The sequence below is a fragment of the Rattus norvegicus genome, chromosome 12 (assembly GCF_036323735.1).
Source record: "Rattus norvegicus strain BN/NHsdMcwi chromosome 12, GRCr8, whole genome shotgun sequence".
Lineage (NCBI taxonomy): Eukaryota > Metazoa > Chordata > Mammalia > Rodentia > Muridae > Rattus > Rattus norvegicus.
This window is the reverse complement of record NC_086030.1, coordinates 2748004-2762774: the sequence shown is the minus strand read 5'-3', so window position 1 is coordinate 2762774 and position 14771 is coordinate 2748004. Positions and strand designations below refer to the sequence as shown.

General features: G+C 39.4%; 3 pseudogenes; 2 read left to right on the top strand and 1 right to left on the bottom strand.

The window, feature by feature from the left end:
* Arhgap20-ps5 (rho GTPase activating protein 20, pseudogene 5) overlaps window positions 1-14771 on the bottom strand; it is a 411817-nt pseudogene that overhangs the window by 392690 nt on the left and 4356 nt on the right.
* Txnl4a-ps11 (thioredoxin-like 4A, pseudogene 11) lies at window positions 12038-12229 on the top strand (annotated as a pseudogene).
* LOC134481228 (N-alpha-acetyltransferase 11-like) lies at window positions 12328-12995 on the top strand (annotated as a pseudogene).

The window sequence follows — 14771 nt, the reverse complement described above, 5'->3', positions numbered from 1 at the left end:
TTAGGGGTGAATATCTATGGCCAAACAGCCCAGAGTCACCTAGTCACTTTGAGCCATGCAGTTCAAAAAGCAGCTAGCCCCAAATCCAATATGGCTCCGTGCATCTCCCCCATTTTTCTTTTTTAAAAAACCATTAGGTGGAAGTAGTGGTCTGAGAGAGATCAAACATGCCTCACAGAGTTCCCAGCTCGGCCATGGTGAGCCACTCTTGCAGTCAGGACTGCACCCCAATGGCTAGGAATGAACTTATGCTGTAACACACCATTCTGGGCTATACGTGTGTGTTTATTGGGGGAGAAACTGGGCAGAGAAGCATTGGACCGGCCCGAACGTTTAAACGGGGTGTAGCCACCTCTGTCTTAGGATCGACCTCTCAAACCCCAGCCTTATCCGTCATAGGATCACCTTGTCGCCCCCAAGGTTCCTGTCTTAGATTGGTCAAGGGTCAGAGGAAGTTGCCCGTCCCTGAGGATAGCTACATTGGATCATCTTCTCATTCCTCTTACTTGAGCCCAGGGGCGAAAGAGTAGGGGCCAAATGGCATTAATATAAGAGATTGTGGAAATAGAGCCTCTCCCGATAAGTAGTGGGCACCTCATCTGGTTCTCCTCAGCTGCTATGGCCATACCACCAAGGGCCTAGTCAAGCCTCTCCTGTAATAAAATTTAGAATTCCCAATTGTTAGCTACTACTCTAGAAAGTTCACCCACTGTGCTTGCCTAACAATAGATTGGGGGAGGGTAACTCCAGACACTGCAGACACAATGGCTGCAGCAGTAATGGCTGCTACAATAGCAGCGAAAGTGCCAAGGTCTTTCCCAGGACAGTTCAGGATCGGTCATTCTTTTCTGGAACAAGCAGCAGGCAATGGAACCATGTCTGAGATCTGCAGAACCAGGGCAGAATTCCCTAGTCCACAGCAGCTTCACGCAGGTGGCATTCCTTTGAAGCTACTGACTGCAAAATGACAACACCAGTTAAGGCAGCAAGAGTCACCAGGGGAATGAGGGGGGCAGGGGTAACAGCTGGAGTCCAGTCTTCTCCAGCAAACAGCAGTGCACAGAGGGTTGGAGCGCAGGCCGCGGTGGGGCGGGACACACGCAGTGGTAACACTGACTGCAGCAGTGCCAAAATCTCTGTGATGACAAAAGATGAGGGGGAATCTTCCATCTTCCTCTCAGGGCAGAGGAATGACTTCAGGGACCTGAACCACAAGAGCTGAATCTTCATGCTCCCAGGCTCAGCATGGCAAACCAGCCACTCGGGCAGCTGGCAAAATCCTGTAGCATCCTGTAGAAAAAACACAAAGATTCCCTCTTCCTCATATAAAATATCTGAACAGGATCATGCCAATATGTCGATCTTTCTATTTCACCTAGGCAGAAGTAAGCCTAGTTGTAAGGTGCCATAAATTCAGAGTGTTCCTTGGCATACAAATTTTAAAATTGGAAATAAAAGGAGTATTATTAAATAATTGTATAGCATACAGGGATGTAACTCCACCCTTTTTTATTTATTAAGATATCATTAAGATATTATTTATTAAGATAAGTACTTCGAGGATTAAATTGAGGACACTGAGCAATTGTATTTATAAATTGACTTTAATACCAAATTATTATCTCCAGCATTATTGTTTTGGTGATATAAAGAATGAGATTTTTTGACTAATTGTTCCTATGTAAGGCCTATAATCTGCATGGTATCATAGTCCTACCTTCCTAAGGGGTCCAGGCAATCCAGTTTGAGTTCTTAAATAGCCTATAAAGGAACAGTACTTAGTGCTCTTAACCACTAAGCCATCTCTCCAGCCCCTTGCCAGCTTTATTTACCTAAACATAAGCATTAATTAGAGATGCCAAATACTATAAATACTGTCCAGATTCAGTCGCACTAGAAATCCCTGAGCCAGCAGGGTGAGGCTGGGAGTTGAAAGTAAGCAAATGGAGTCTTCCTCTATTCGTGAGGGTTTGTTATCAACTCCATTACCATTTTCAAAGAGCTGGGTCTATGGTTTTGTCTAGTTGTCTGAGTCAGAGCACTGAAAGGACACTGAGTTGTCAAACATTCACACTGAAATCATCACTCACTGATTTCAAGTAGAAAACCTGCCTCTAATATAGCATTAAGTAATTGTATAATTTGAGGGCTAGTAGTATCTAAAAAAGGAAACTTTTTAATCAACTGTAAACCATAAGGCACACATTGGCTATCAGTATATGAATTGAAAGCTTGATTTTTTTTAACATTTTTAAAAACTGGCTACAGTTAATTAATAATCTGTGCTGAAGCAGGGGAAACTCAAGAGAATAAAAAAAGTGACCCAATCATACATGTAGCCTTTTCATTAGATGAACCACCTATAAATACAGTAAGCTCATTTTCTATGGGTTGCATGCACAAATTTATAGGAAGTACAAAAGCATGTAAAGAGTAAAATTATCACTTTTGCCTGAAATTTGTATATGTAATAGGCCAAATATCAGTATTTTGTAATAACCAATTTAATTGCTGTTTGGAATAAGATATGTTTTACCAGGTTTCTTTTTAAAATACTTCCATGACTCTAGTCTACAATTCTGTATTAACACAACTGAAGCTTTATCTCCAATGTGCATAACAAAGACCTAAGTCCTCTGGTAATGTGAGGTACTTAGCCAACTAACATATACTTAGAAGCTTATAATTAGCTTCAAATATTCTTTTCTGGAGTAGTGCAACAGCTACTCCCCAAATATTAAAGCTCATTTTGAGAGCAAAGTTTTGTAGTAAAAATTTCCATATACACTGAAAGATTCAATGTTCTAACTTGAAGAAACGACAAAATTACATAATATAAGGCTATTAGCCATTCTTTTGTAAAATTTTTAATGATACCGCTTTATAGGCTCTCTAAAATTATAAGCAAGCTCACGAAATGAAAACTCACAATCGCCAGGACGTAAATAAATTGCATAAAAACAATCCTCTAAATCTATCTTGAAATGGCAGTTGGAGTAGGCAAACTGGCTATAATGCTCTCACAAGTTCCAAAACCTCATCAATCCTTCATAAATCTTGTAACAGTCTCTACCTGTTTGATTTTTTTAAATTATAAATAAGTTTGAGTTAGTCAATGTAACACTGGCAATCCTTAATAACAATCTTTAAGTTCTCCTTGTAAAACCAGAGCACAGCCACAACTTTGGGAAGTCACCTGAGTTCTGAGTATGTGACTACGCAGCTGCCTTGGGGCAGTGGAATTAGCATCAAAATACAGGTAACTCCAGGGCAAACCACAACTTGTGGAAAGCAAAACTCAACCTCCAACAAACTAGTCTCCAAAATCCAGTCTCCAAGACACCGAGTCTGTCCTTCATGCTAGTAAGTTTGACTGCCAATTTCTACATATGCACGCACAATGGTGCGGTCTCCAATACCTCAACAAAGAGACATTGCCCTAAAATCTTTTAGAAGCCTTGTTTTTAGAATAAGAATTCCATAAAAATATTACCTCAATTTAAACTTGTTTCCCTAGGTTGGCCCATGTCACATGTTGTCTAGAATGACTTTATCCAAATTACCAGTTTTATGTCAACTTTCTGTTGCCAATGTTACATTTTTTTAAACCATATCCAATAGCTTAAAAGCCAATAGTCCATAACCAAGGCATGTAGAGCATATTTATACATTTAGAACCAGTCAGAAACAAAATTGAAGTGGCTACACATGTCTTTAATATTTAGTCCTAGCACCATTTTTACTTTTCTAGGTGTGATTTTAAGACAAGCACCTTGTCACCTGCTAAGTCTAATAATAAATCTGGGATTTTTCTAAGAGAAACAGCTATCAGCTCCCACACCATAGAAGCTGAGGAGCTAGCTGTTGGCGCCTTTAAGATCAGCTCCTGCAGACGCTCAGTCCACGGGCAGCTTCTCCAGCTGACATAGGCTCCTAGCTACAGGTACTGTGCTCCAAAGGCCAATTGAAACTGTTTTTTATTCATTTGTTCCCTTTTTTTTAAATGAATTAAAACCAAATCAAGTTACCATTTTTCTTTTGAACATGAAACATAAAACATTTAAACAACGAGAAACAAAAACCACAGACATAAACTGACAGACATGGACAGCTTGGTGCACCAAGGACAGACAATAGACATAGAGGGAAAAAACTAGATGGTGTCCCACCGAAGGGACCTACATATCGTACCTATGGAACCCAGAACCAGAAATAAGCATTTCTCCAATAGGAGCCAGCAGAGAGGCAGGACATCTCCTGCCTTTCTTTTGTTCCTAGGAGAGCTCTGAAAGTTTTTCTCTTTCTCCAAAGCATCCATGGAGAGTCCAGGAGGACTGTTTTTCCCAAACCCATTCTCTCTCATGTCTAGGGTGTAAATTATCTCTAATCAGGGTCCAAAGACTAAAATATAACTCTAAAAGAACGCATATGCAAAAACACTTTACCATTACCTTGTCCCTTTTTTATTACAAGTTTTACTTAAGCTAGACCCACACTGCTTAAAATTAACCAGGGACACCTTTCATCAATAAAACAAACAAACAAAAAAACTTGATTAAATCCTTTTTCTTAACTCTTAATCTTCTCTCCCTGAGTGAGCGCTTGATCTCTCCTATGAAACAAGCCTCCTAAATCCATACCTTCCCCATGGCAATTAGACGACAATTATTCGACTGCTCCTTACCTCCCTCTCCAGCGATGCACAAGCTATATGGCCTGAAGAGTCCTCGATTCCCGCTGCAGCTCTCTTATCTCCCTCGTCCTTTAGTCGGCCTTTCTTCGGGGTCCCTGTTCGGGCGCCACTTGTCCCTGTCAGCAGGGACCCAGTTATTCAGGGTCCCGAAGAGGCTTTCTACCTGTGGGCCAAAATGAGGGTGAAGAGAAGAAGGAGACCAAGCAAAAGTTTTGTTGTCAAGGTCTCATTTATTGGGGTGAACATTACAGCTTTTAAGGCTTTCATGTAGGGGGAGTGTCCTTTGTGAAACACAGAGGAGAGGGAGATGAGGATATAGGCAGTGATAGCTGGAGGCAAAGAGGTCAGGTGGTGGAGACACTGGGTGTTGACTGTGGAGATAACAGGTATCTGCTAAGGGAGCTGAGGCATCCCTTGAATGTTATCTTCCTGTGCCGTAAATTCATGGGAGAGGCTTTCATTCAACAATCTTAAGACTTATGGGAGTCATCTTAGAGGTGAATATCTGTGGCCAAACAGCCCAGAGTCACCTAGTCACTTTGAGCCATGCAGTTCAAAAAGTGGCTAGCCCCAAATCCAATATGGCTCCATGCAATTAACATTTATGAAAGGCAGAGAGGTGGTGATCCCTGAGTTACAGTCTATTCTGCTTTACAGCAGGAAATGTCTTCAATGCTCTACATGTTACATAGTAGTTAGATTTTTGATCTGCATTAAACCCAATACTGGAAAGTGGAGAATAATATAAGCCTGAGAAAAATAGACAATAATTCAATAGATATTTATGTTTATCTCAATGATAGAACTACTGTATAGTATTGTGATGTTGTGAGTTTTATCCTAAACACCATACACAAAGATGAACACACACACACACACACACACACACACACACACACACATACCACTTTTAAATTTAAATTTCTGAACAGAAGACACATACAAAGATATCCTCATGACTAGATTATTCAAGTAAACATGAGGATGAAAGCCATGACTTTGTAGCTGGTATTCAGAGGAAGGTATAAGGATGCATAGTAAGAGACTTAGAGAAAGAGCACAGAATGGAGAAAAAGAGCTAATATATCATTGAACACTTAGGTATGGAGAGAAAATGTAATGCTTTATGATAATATTATATAATAAAAATTGTTTACTAGACAAATATTTTAAAATGAATAAGGAATAGTGGAAACAACACACAATTCTATATATAAGCAATAAGGACTCAGGAGGGGGCAGTTTAATTCTACTAATAATACTTCACTTGGAAATATATGCTGTTGGAAATATTTGGCTCAATTTTCAGTGATATAACAAAAAGTATTTCCTCTTTTTGGATCTCTAGTACGTGAATCAGTCTTGTTTCATGTTGCTTTCTACACATTACATATGAGAGTCCTATGTCTGCCTTGACTACAGATAATTTAATATAATTTAATTTAAAATAATTTATTAGTTTCACATAATACTGTCTAAATTCTCTCCCTCGGTCTCTCTGTCCCTCTGTCCCTCTCTCCCTTTGTCCCGCCCTCCCCATCCATGCTCTTCATATGTCTTCATCTTCCATTACTTTACAAACTGTCTCTCTCCTAGTCATGAACATGGAATATTAGTTTTGGTTTTGTATTCACATACAGTGTCACAGCATGCAATATCCTCAGTGAATATCTGCATGGGAAGTTCCATTTTGTTGGGTTTCTTGGCTTCACGAATGGATCTGTGAAATGCAACAAAAATATACAATACAGCAAGTTAATTAGGAGCTTATTTCAAACTAATCCCTGTTAACATTTTTTTTCAGAATCATCTTAGCTTTCAATATAAGGAAATAAGTTCAGCAATATTCACCATTCGAATGGTGAATACTAAAAATGTTTCAGAAACAGATATAGTCAGGTAATAACACATTGACCTAAGTAGTATGGCCAGTCCTCAAAATACTGTACCTGAAACAAACAGAATGATAGAAATTTTCTTGATCTCAAAGAAGGAAGCAGCAGATGGTTCGAATGTGCATGCTAGAGTGACATCTACTTAGTGAAATTTAAAATAAGATTTGAGAGTACTATTTACTCTAAATCAAAGAGGAAATAATAAAAGCAGAACTTCCACAAAATTAAATAAAATAAGGAATGGACAGGAGAATGCAAAGAATTTTTCCATTGACCATCTAATTAACAACTGATTTCGAGACAGAATATCAAATATATATATATATATATATATATATATATATGTATATATATATATATATATATATATATATATATATATATATATACCGAAGCACATACTACCATTCCTATATCACCAAGGAATTAAAATATTAACACAATCAAGGAAGAATGTCCACATATACTTGGAAATTGAACAATGCTCTACTCAATGATAACCTGGTCAAGGAAGAAATAAAGAAAGAAATTAAAAACTTTTTAGAATTTAATGAAAATGAAGGTACAACATACCCAAACTTATGGGACACAATGAAAGCTGTGCTAAGAGGAAAACTCATAGCGCTGAGTGCCTGCAGAAAGAAACAGGAAAGAGTATATGTCAGCAGCTTGACAGCACACCTAAAAGCTCTAGAACAAAAAGAAGCAAATACACCCAGGAGGAGTAGAAGGCAGGAAATAATCAAACTCAGAGCTGAAATCAACCAAGTAGAAACAAAAAGGACCATAGAAAGAATCAACAGAACCAAAAGTTGGTTCTTTGAGAAAATCAACAAGATAGATAAACCCTTAGCCAGACTAACGAGAGGACACAGAGAGTGCGTCCAAATTAACAAAATCAGAAATGAAAAGGGAGACATAACAACAGATTCAGAGGAAATTAAAAAAATCAGCAGATCTTACTACAAAAACCTATATTCAACAAAACTTGAAAATCTTCAGGAAATGGACAATTTCCTAGACAGATACCAGGTATCGAAGTTAAATCAGGAACAGATAAACCAGTTAAACAACCCCATAACTCCTAAGGAAATAGAAGCAGTCATTAAAGGTCTTCCAACCAAAAAGAGCCCAAGTCCAGACGGGTTTAGTGCAGAATTCTATCAAACCTTCATAGAAGACCTCATACCAATATTATCCAAACTATTCCACAAAATTGAAACACATGGATCACTACCGAATACCTTCTACGAAGCCACAATTACTCTTATACCTAAACCACACAAAGACACAACAAAAAAAGAGAACTTCAGACCAATTTCCCTTATGAATATCGACGCACAAATACTCAACAAAATTCTGGCAAACCGAATCCAAGAGCACATCAAAACAATCATCCACCATGATCAAGTAGGCTTCATCCCAGGCATGCAGGGATGGTTTAATATACGGAAAACCATCAACGTCATCCATTATATAAACAAACTGAAAGAACAAAACCACATGATCATTTCATTAGATGCCCAGAAAGCATTTGACAAAATTCAACACCCCTTCATGATAAAAGACCTGGTAAGAATAGGAATTCAAGGCCCATACCTGAACATGGTAAAAGCCATATACAGCAAACCAGTTGCTAACATTAAACTAAATGGAGAGAAACTTGAAGCAATCCCACTAAAATCAGGGACTAGACAAGGCTGCCCACTCTCTCCCTACTTATTCAATATAGTTCTTGAAGTTCTAGCCAGAGCAATCAGACAACAAAAGGATGTCAAGGGGATACAGATCGGAAAAGAAGAAGTCAAAATATCACTATTTGCAGATGATATGATAGTATATTTAAGTGATCCCAAAAGTTCCACCAGAGAACTACTAAAACTGATAAACAACTTCAGCAAAGTGGCTGGGTATAAAATTAACTCAAATAAATCAGTTGCCTTCCTCTATACAAAAGAGAAACAAGCCGAGAAAGAAATTAGGGAAACGACACCCTTCATAATAGACCCAAATAATATAAAGTACCTCGGAGTGACTTTAACAAAGCAAGTAAAAGATATGTACAATAAGAACTTCAAGACACTGAAGAAGGAAATTGAAGAAGACCTCAGAAGATGGAAAGATCTCCCATGCTCATGGATTGGCAGGATTAATATAGTAAAAATGGCCATTTTACCAAAAGCAATCTACAGATTCAATGCAATCCCCATCAAAATACCAACCAAATTCTTCAAAGAGTTAGACAGAACAATTTGCAAATTCATCTGGAATAACAAAAAACCCAGGATAGCTAAAGCTATCCTCAACAATGAAAGGACTTCAGGGGGAATCACTATCCCTGAACTCAAGCAGTATTACAGAGCCATAGTGATAAAAACTGCATGGTATTGGTACAGAGACAGACAGATAGACCAATGGAATAGAATGGAAGACCCAGAAATGAACCCACACACCTATGGTCACTTGATTTTTGACAAAGGAGCCAAAACCATCCAATGGAAAAAAGATAGCATTTTCAGCAAATGGTGCTGGTTCAACTGGAGGTCAACATGTAGAAGAATGCAGATCGATCCATGCTTATCACCCTGTACAAAGCTTAAGTCCAAGTGGATCAAGGACCTCCACATCAAAGCAGACACACTCAAACTAATAGAAGAAAAACTAGGGAAGCATCTGGAACACATGGGCACTGGAAAAAATTTCCTGAACAAAACACCAATGGCTTACGCTCTAAGATCAAGAATTGACAAATGGGATCTCATAAAACTGCAAAGCTTCTGTAAGGCAAAGGACACTGTGGTTAGGATAAAACGGCAACCAACAGATTGGGAAAAGATCTTTACCAATCCTACAACAGATAGAGGCCTTATATCCAAAATATACAAAGAACTCAAGAAGTTAGACCACAGGGAAACAAATAACCCTATTAAAAAATGGGGCTCAGAGCTAAACAAAGAATTCACAGCTGAGGAATGCTGAATGGCTGAGAAACACCTAAATAAATGTTCAACATCTTTAGTCATAAGGGAAATGCAAATCAAAACAACCCTGAGATTTCACCTCACACCAGTGAGAATGGCTAAGATCAAAAACTCAGGGGACAACAGATGCTGGCGAGGATGTGGAGAAAGAGGAACACTCCTCCATTGTTGGTGGGATGGCAAACTGGTACAACCATTCTGGAAATCAGTGTGGACGATCCTCAGAAAATTGGACATTGAACTGCCTGAGGATCCAGCTATACCTCTCTTGGGCATATACCCAAAAGATGCCCCAACATATAAAAAAGACACGTGCTCCACTATGTTCTTTGCAGCCTCATTTATAATAGCCAGAAGCTGGAAAGGACCCAGATGCCTTTCAACAGAGGAATGGATACAGAAAATGTGGTACATCTACACAATGGAATATTACTCAGCTATCAAAAACAACGACTTTATGAAATTCGTAGGCAAATGGCTGGAACTGGAAAATATCATCCTGAGTGAGCTAACCCAAACACAGAAAGACATACATGGTATGCACTCACTGATAAGTGGCTATTAGCCCAAATGCTTGAATTACCCTAAATGCCTAGAACAAATGAAACTCAAGACAGATGATCAAAATGTGAATGGTTCACTCCTTCTTTAAAAGGGGAACAAGAATACCCTTGGCAGGGAAGAGAGAGGCAAAGATTAAAACAGAGACTGAAGGAACACCCATTCAGAGTCTGCCCCACATGTGGCCCATGCATATACAGCCATCCAATTAGACAAGATGGATGAAGCAAAGAAGTGCAGGCCGACAGGAGCCGGATGTAGATCGCTCCTGAGAGACACAGCCAGAATACATCAAATACAGAGGCGAATACCAGCAGCAAACCACTGAACTGAGAATAGGACCCCCGTTGAAGGAATCAGAGAAAGAACTGGAAGAGCTTGAAGGGGCTCGAGACCCCATATGTACAACAATGCCAAGCAACCAGAGCTTCCAGGGACTAAGCCACTACCTAAAGACTATACATGGACTGACCCTGGACTCTGACCTCATAGGTAGCAATGAATATCCTCGTAAGAGCACCAGTGGAAGGGGAAGCCCTGGGTCCTGCTAAGACTGAACCCCCAGTGAACTAGACTTTTGGGGGGAGGGGGACAATGGGGGGAGGGTGGGGAGGGGAACACCGATAAGAAAGGGGAGGGGGGAGGGGGATGTTTGCCCAGAACCTGGGAAAGGGAATAACACTCGAAATGTATATAAGAAATACTCAAGTTAATAATAATAAAAAAAATAAAATATTAACACAAGTAAAATACCTTTGTAGAAAGAAATACCACCAAATGGTCTGTTCCATGGAACTGTGAAATTGAAAAATATTAGAGTCATGATAAATGGTAAAATTCTTAAGGTTATTATGCATAAAAATAACTTATGTCTGTGGCCATCAATTATGGTATAGGTATATTTGGCAGTCTCTACATGATTCTACCACGAAATGACCTAATTTTTGTACTGCCGTGCTGTCATGTGACACTTTACCATCCCTAAATATAATATTTCTCATATTTGATAAGAGAGAAACCATAAGCATTAAATAACAATCTTTTGAGATTTGACCAGAGGAATAGAAAACATTCAGAGAACAAAAGGTGAATTTCTCTTTTGTCAGAGTCTATGACAAATGCTTTTCCTTGTAAAGACCAAAGTCACAGAGCCTAGAATGCTCATAAAACTTGTGTTTGTGTTATTTGAGTCAACTTTGTGATGACACTAAGAATTTGCATAGAAGAATGAAAAGAGCTCAAATTTGGAATATGGATGAACTTTTCATGTGGAAAAAATTTGAATTTTGATGTATGATTGATTAGAGAAGAAGGCACATGCTACACAATCCCTGTGATTCCATCAACTACACTCAATATAATATCAATATGCCATGAGCACATCTTCTAATGAAAGATTAGAATGCAAATTTGAAATTTTCCTGAACTCTGAAAATTATACCTGACTCTGATGGTGTAATGATACCAGTCCTTTTTAGTTGACTATAAAAATCAGTGATATTCTGCTACAGAGACATTCAAATAATTGGGTATTGCATGAGTAACTTTTCTCATTCAACTAAATACTAATTTTTAAGAAAATGTGCGAGTACATAAAGTATTTTTCAAATTTAATTATACTACACAATATTATTGGGAAGAGATAGATCTGTGTACTTTTAAGACACAGAAAAAATCAGATCATTTTGGGAAGAAGAATGTCTAGGATAAATAAGATCTTGTCCTGTCCACATTTTTCTAAGACAACGAACCTCTGTCCTGCCCCATGGATCTTGTGGAGTCTTGAACATCACAGATCAAAACATAAAGCACGCTGGTACTGGGTGGAGGGTCCGTTGGTCCGGCCCTGTGGGCTCACACGAGGTTAGAGGTAGCTCGCCAGGTCATGCTTCGCAAACACGTTCAAGATGTTGTACATGCTTCCGCATTTAAACAATGGCTGGCAGGTAGACCAGCCAATCCTTTCAGACGAGGACTGCGTGGTCGTCATTTACTTCGGACACGACTAGGACTCCACTTATGTGAAGATAGACAAAGTTCTGTACAGCATCGCCGAAACGAAATGGAAGATAGTGAGAAATCTTCCTCATCTTGTATGAGTTCCGTTTGGATAAAACAGGTGTCTTAAAGCAAATGGTGCTGGTGTCTCTTGTGCTCTGTGGCATCCTCTCTGATTCTCCCGAGTCTGATAGGCTTTTCTGCCGCCAATATGAACAAGTGCTGGGCTCGGCCATATGACCTGATAAACATACAACACTGCAACCTCCTCTGCCTGCCCGAGAACAACCAGATGAAATACTACTATCATGGCCTCTCGTGGCCCAGCTCTCCTACATTGCTGAGGATGAGGTTGGGAAGATTGTGGGTTATGTTCTGGCCAAAATGGAAGAGGATCCTGATAATGTCCCTCATGGACACATCACCCCACTGGCTGTGAAGCGCTGCCACCTAAGCTTTGGCCTGGCCAAGAAGCTAATGGACCAGGCCTCCCAGGCCATGATAGAGAACTTCAGTGCAAAGTATGTCTCCCTGCATGCCAGGAAGAGCAACTGAGCAGCCTTGCACCTCTGTTCCAACACCCTGAACTTGCAGGTTAGTGAGGTGGAACCCAAGTACTATGCAGATGGCGAAGATGCATATGCTCTGAAGCGAGATCTCTCACAGATGGCAGATGAGCTGAGAAGGCAACTGGAGCTGAAGAAAGGCAGGTATGTGGTTGGTTCCAAGGAGAATCAGGGTAGCACACTTCCTGGTTCTGAAGAGGCCTATCAGCAGGAGAACCTGGTTGGAGATGACAGTGGCAGTGATGGCAAAGATAGCACTGATGTCCTTGACAGCTTGCAGACCTTGGGGTACGCCTCTTAGGACGTGCTTGAGCACTACAGGTCCTCCTATTTTAATCATATTGTTCTTGGGAACCTTGTTCTGCAGTCTAGTGACCTAAATGGCTCTCCTTTCGATGCTTAGCAACCTTTTGCATAACCTGTGTGATCATGGAGGCACACCTGGACACAGATCCTGTTGTGTCGGAGTCAAGGAGGCCTGAGGACTGCCATGCAGCGCCTTTCTTGGCTTCTTCATGCTGCCATCAGATTCTGTTCAGTGCTGTACTGGTTCTGTATATCCTGCAGGTTTCCAAACCCTAGAATGCTAAACAGGAAGTGGGGACAACTTGAGAATACCCCAGCATCCTGCCTTTGCCATTGTTTATCTGTCTTTTACTTGGAGTAGAACTGTCAAGCTAGTCCCCATGCCCTCTCCCTTGTGGGGAGTTACCAGCTCTTGCTTTCTGGGGAACTGCCTGGCCTTGCCCTCCCTCCTTTTGAAGAAGAATGCTCTCTTTCCTGGTGGGAGACGATGATAGGTTCTGGACAAATATGGGAGCAGAATTTGTAGATCTTAAGGAAATGACAAGCAGAAATTAAACTGCAATCTCTAACCTGAACAAATAAAGATATAAGGAGAACAGAAAAACCCAAACAAACAACAAAACAAAAAACAAAAACAAAACAAAAAAACCATAAAGCACCTACCTACATGTGGAAATGGATATAATGAAAAGTATAGAAAATGTAGGATCATCATAGAAGGGGGAAAGTTGAGTTGGCATCCTGTATACAATCAGACTAAAATTGACTCTATATTTGCAAACATTTTGGGATGATGAAAGCATTTGGTGAAAGGAGTTACTAGATAGATACACACTCTTCAATGGTCACCAATAGCCATAGCCTGATTATTGTTTTCTAATTGGAGAATATTAGAATGAATATACTCATTCACTGGGAAGTGAATTACACTCCATTAATTTGACCCACAATTTCTGAAGTTATCATCTTGTGATCACAGGTCTGAACTCTAGGTCTTACCGAAAGGTGGCAACATTTCCCATCGGCCAGTATAGGTAAATGGACTTGGAAGCAGCAGTGTTGTCAGACCTGAATGCATCCACTTCATAACCAATCCACAGGTAAGCCAATGGAATGACGTTTTATCTTAAATTTCTTATTTCTATAAAGAGAATCAAATATCTGTTAGTTTAATTTGCATTGTAGTTGGTGTTGTGGTAAAACCACGTTCTTCCTGCCCCAGAGCAAAAAAGAACACATCCATTGCTAAGTCTAAGCACCGCAGCACTTACAGAAAGCCACCTGTATCAATATTTCTTACCTGAATTTAGTTAAGGAGTAACTATTTTGCTTTGTTTTTTCCCATAATACACAAAGGAAATTATTTCAAGATTTTTTATTTTAATTAATTACATGGAAAAATCTTTCCAGAATACAAACAAAAATATTGTTTGACTTAGTAAAATTTTCTGTTGTCTATCTCCCTGTACTAAAATATTCAATAACCTCATTCCAATAGCTCCTGTAGAAAACCCGCAAACTATATATCACACAAGTAACCAAAAAGGCAATCCTTTTTTCCTTTAGTTTAGCCCAATAATTAGAATAATGTCTTCCTATCAAGCATTCTGGTATTATTAGAAGTGTTTTTAAGAAACAATAATGTTTGAAGCATATTTTCTCCTTTTGTCATTCTTTTTTGAGTAATTTGCTCTTCGAGAATTCTACATTAAAATACAACACATTTGATGATTGTTTTTGTCACTTTCTCCTTCCATTCTATCTCCTGACA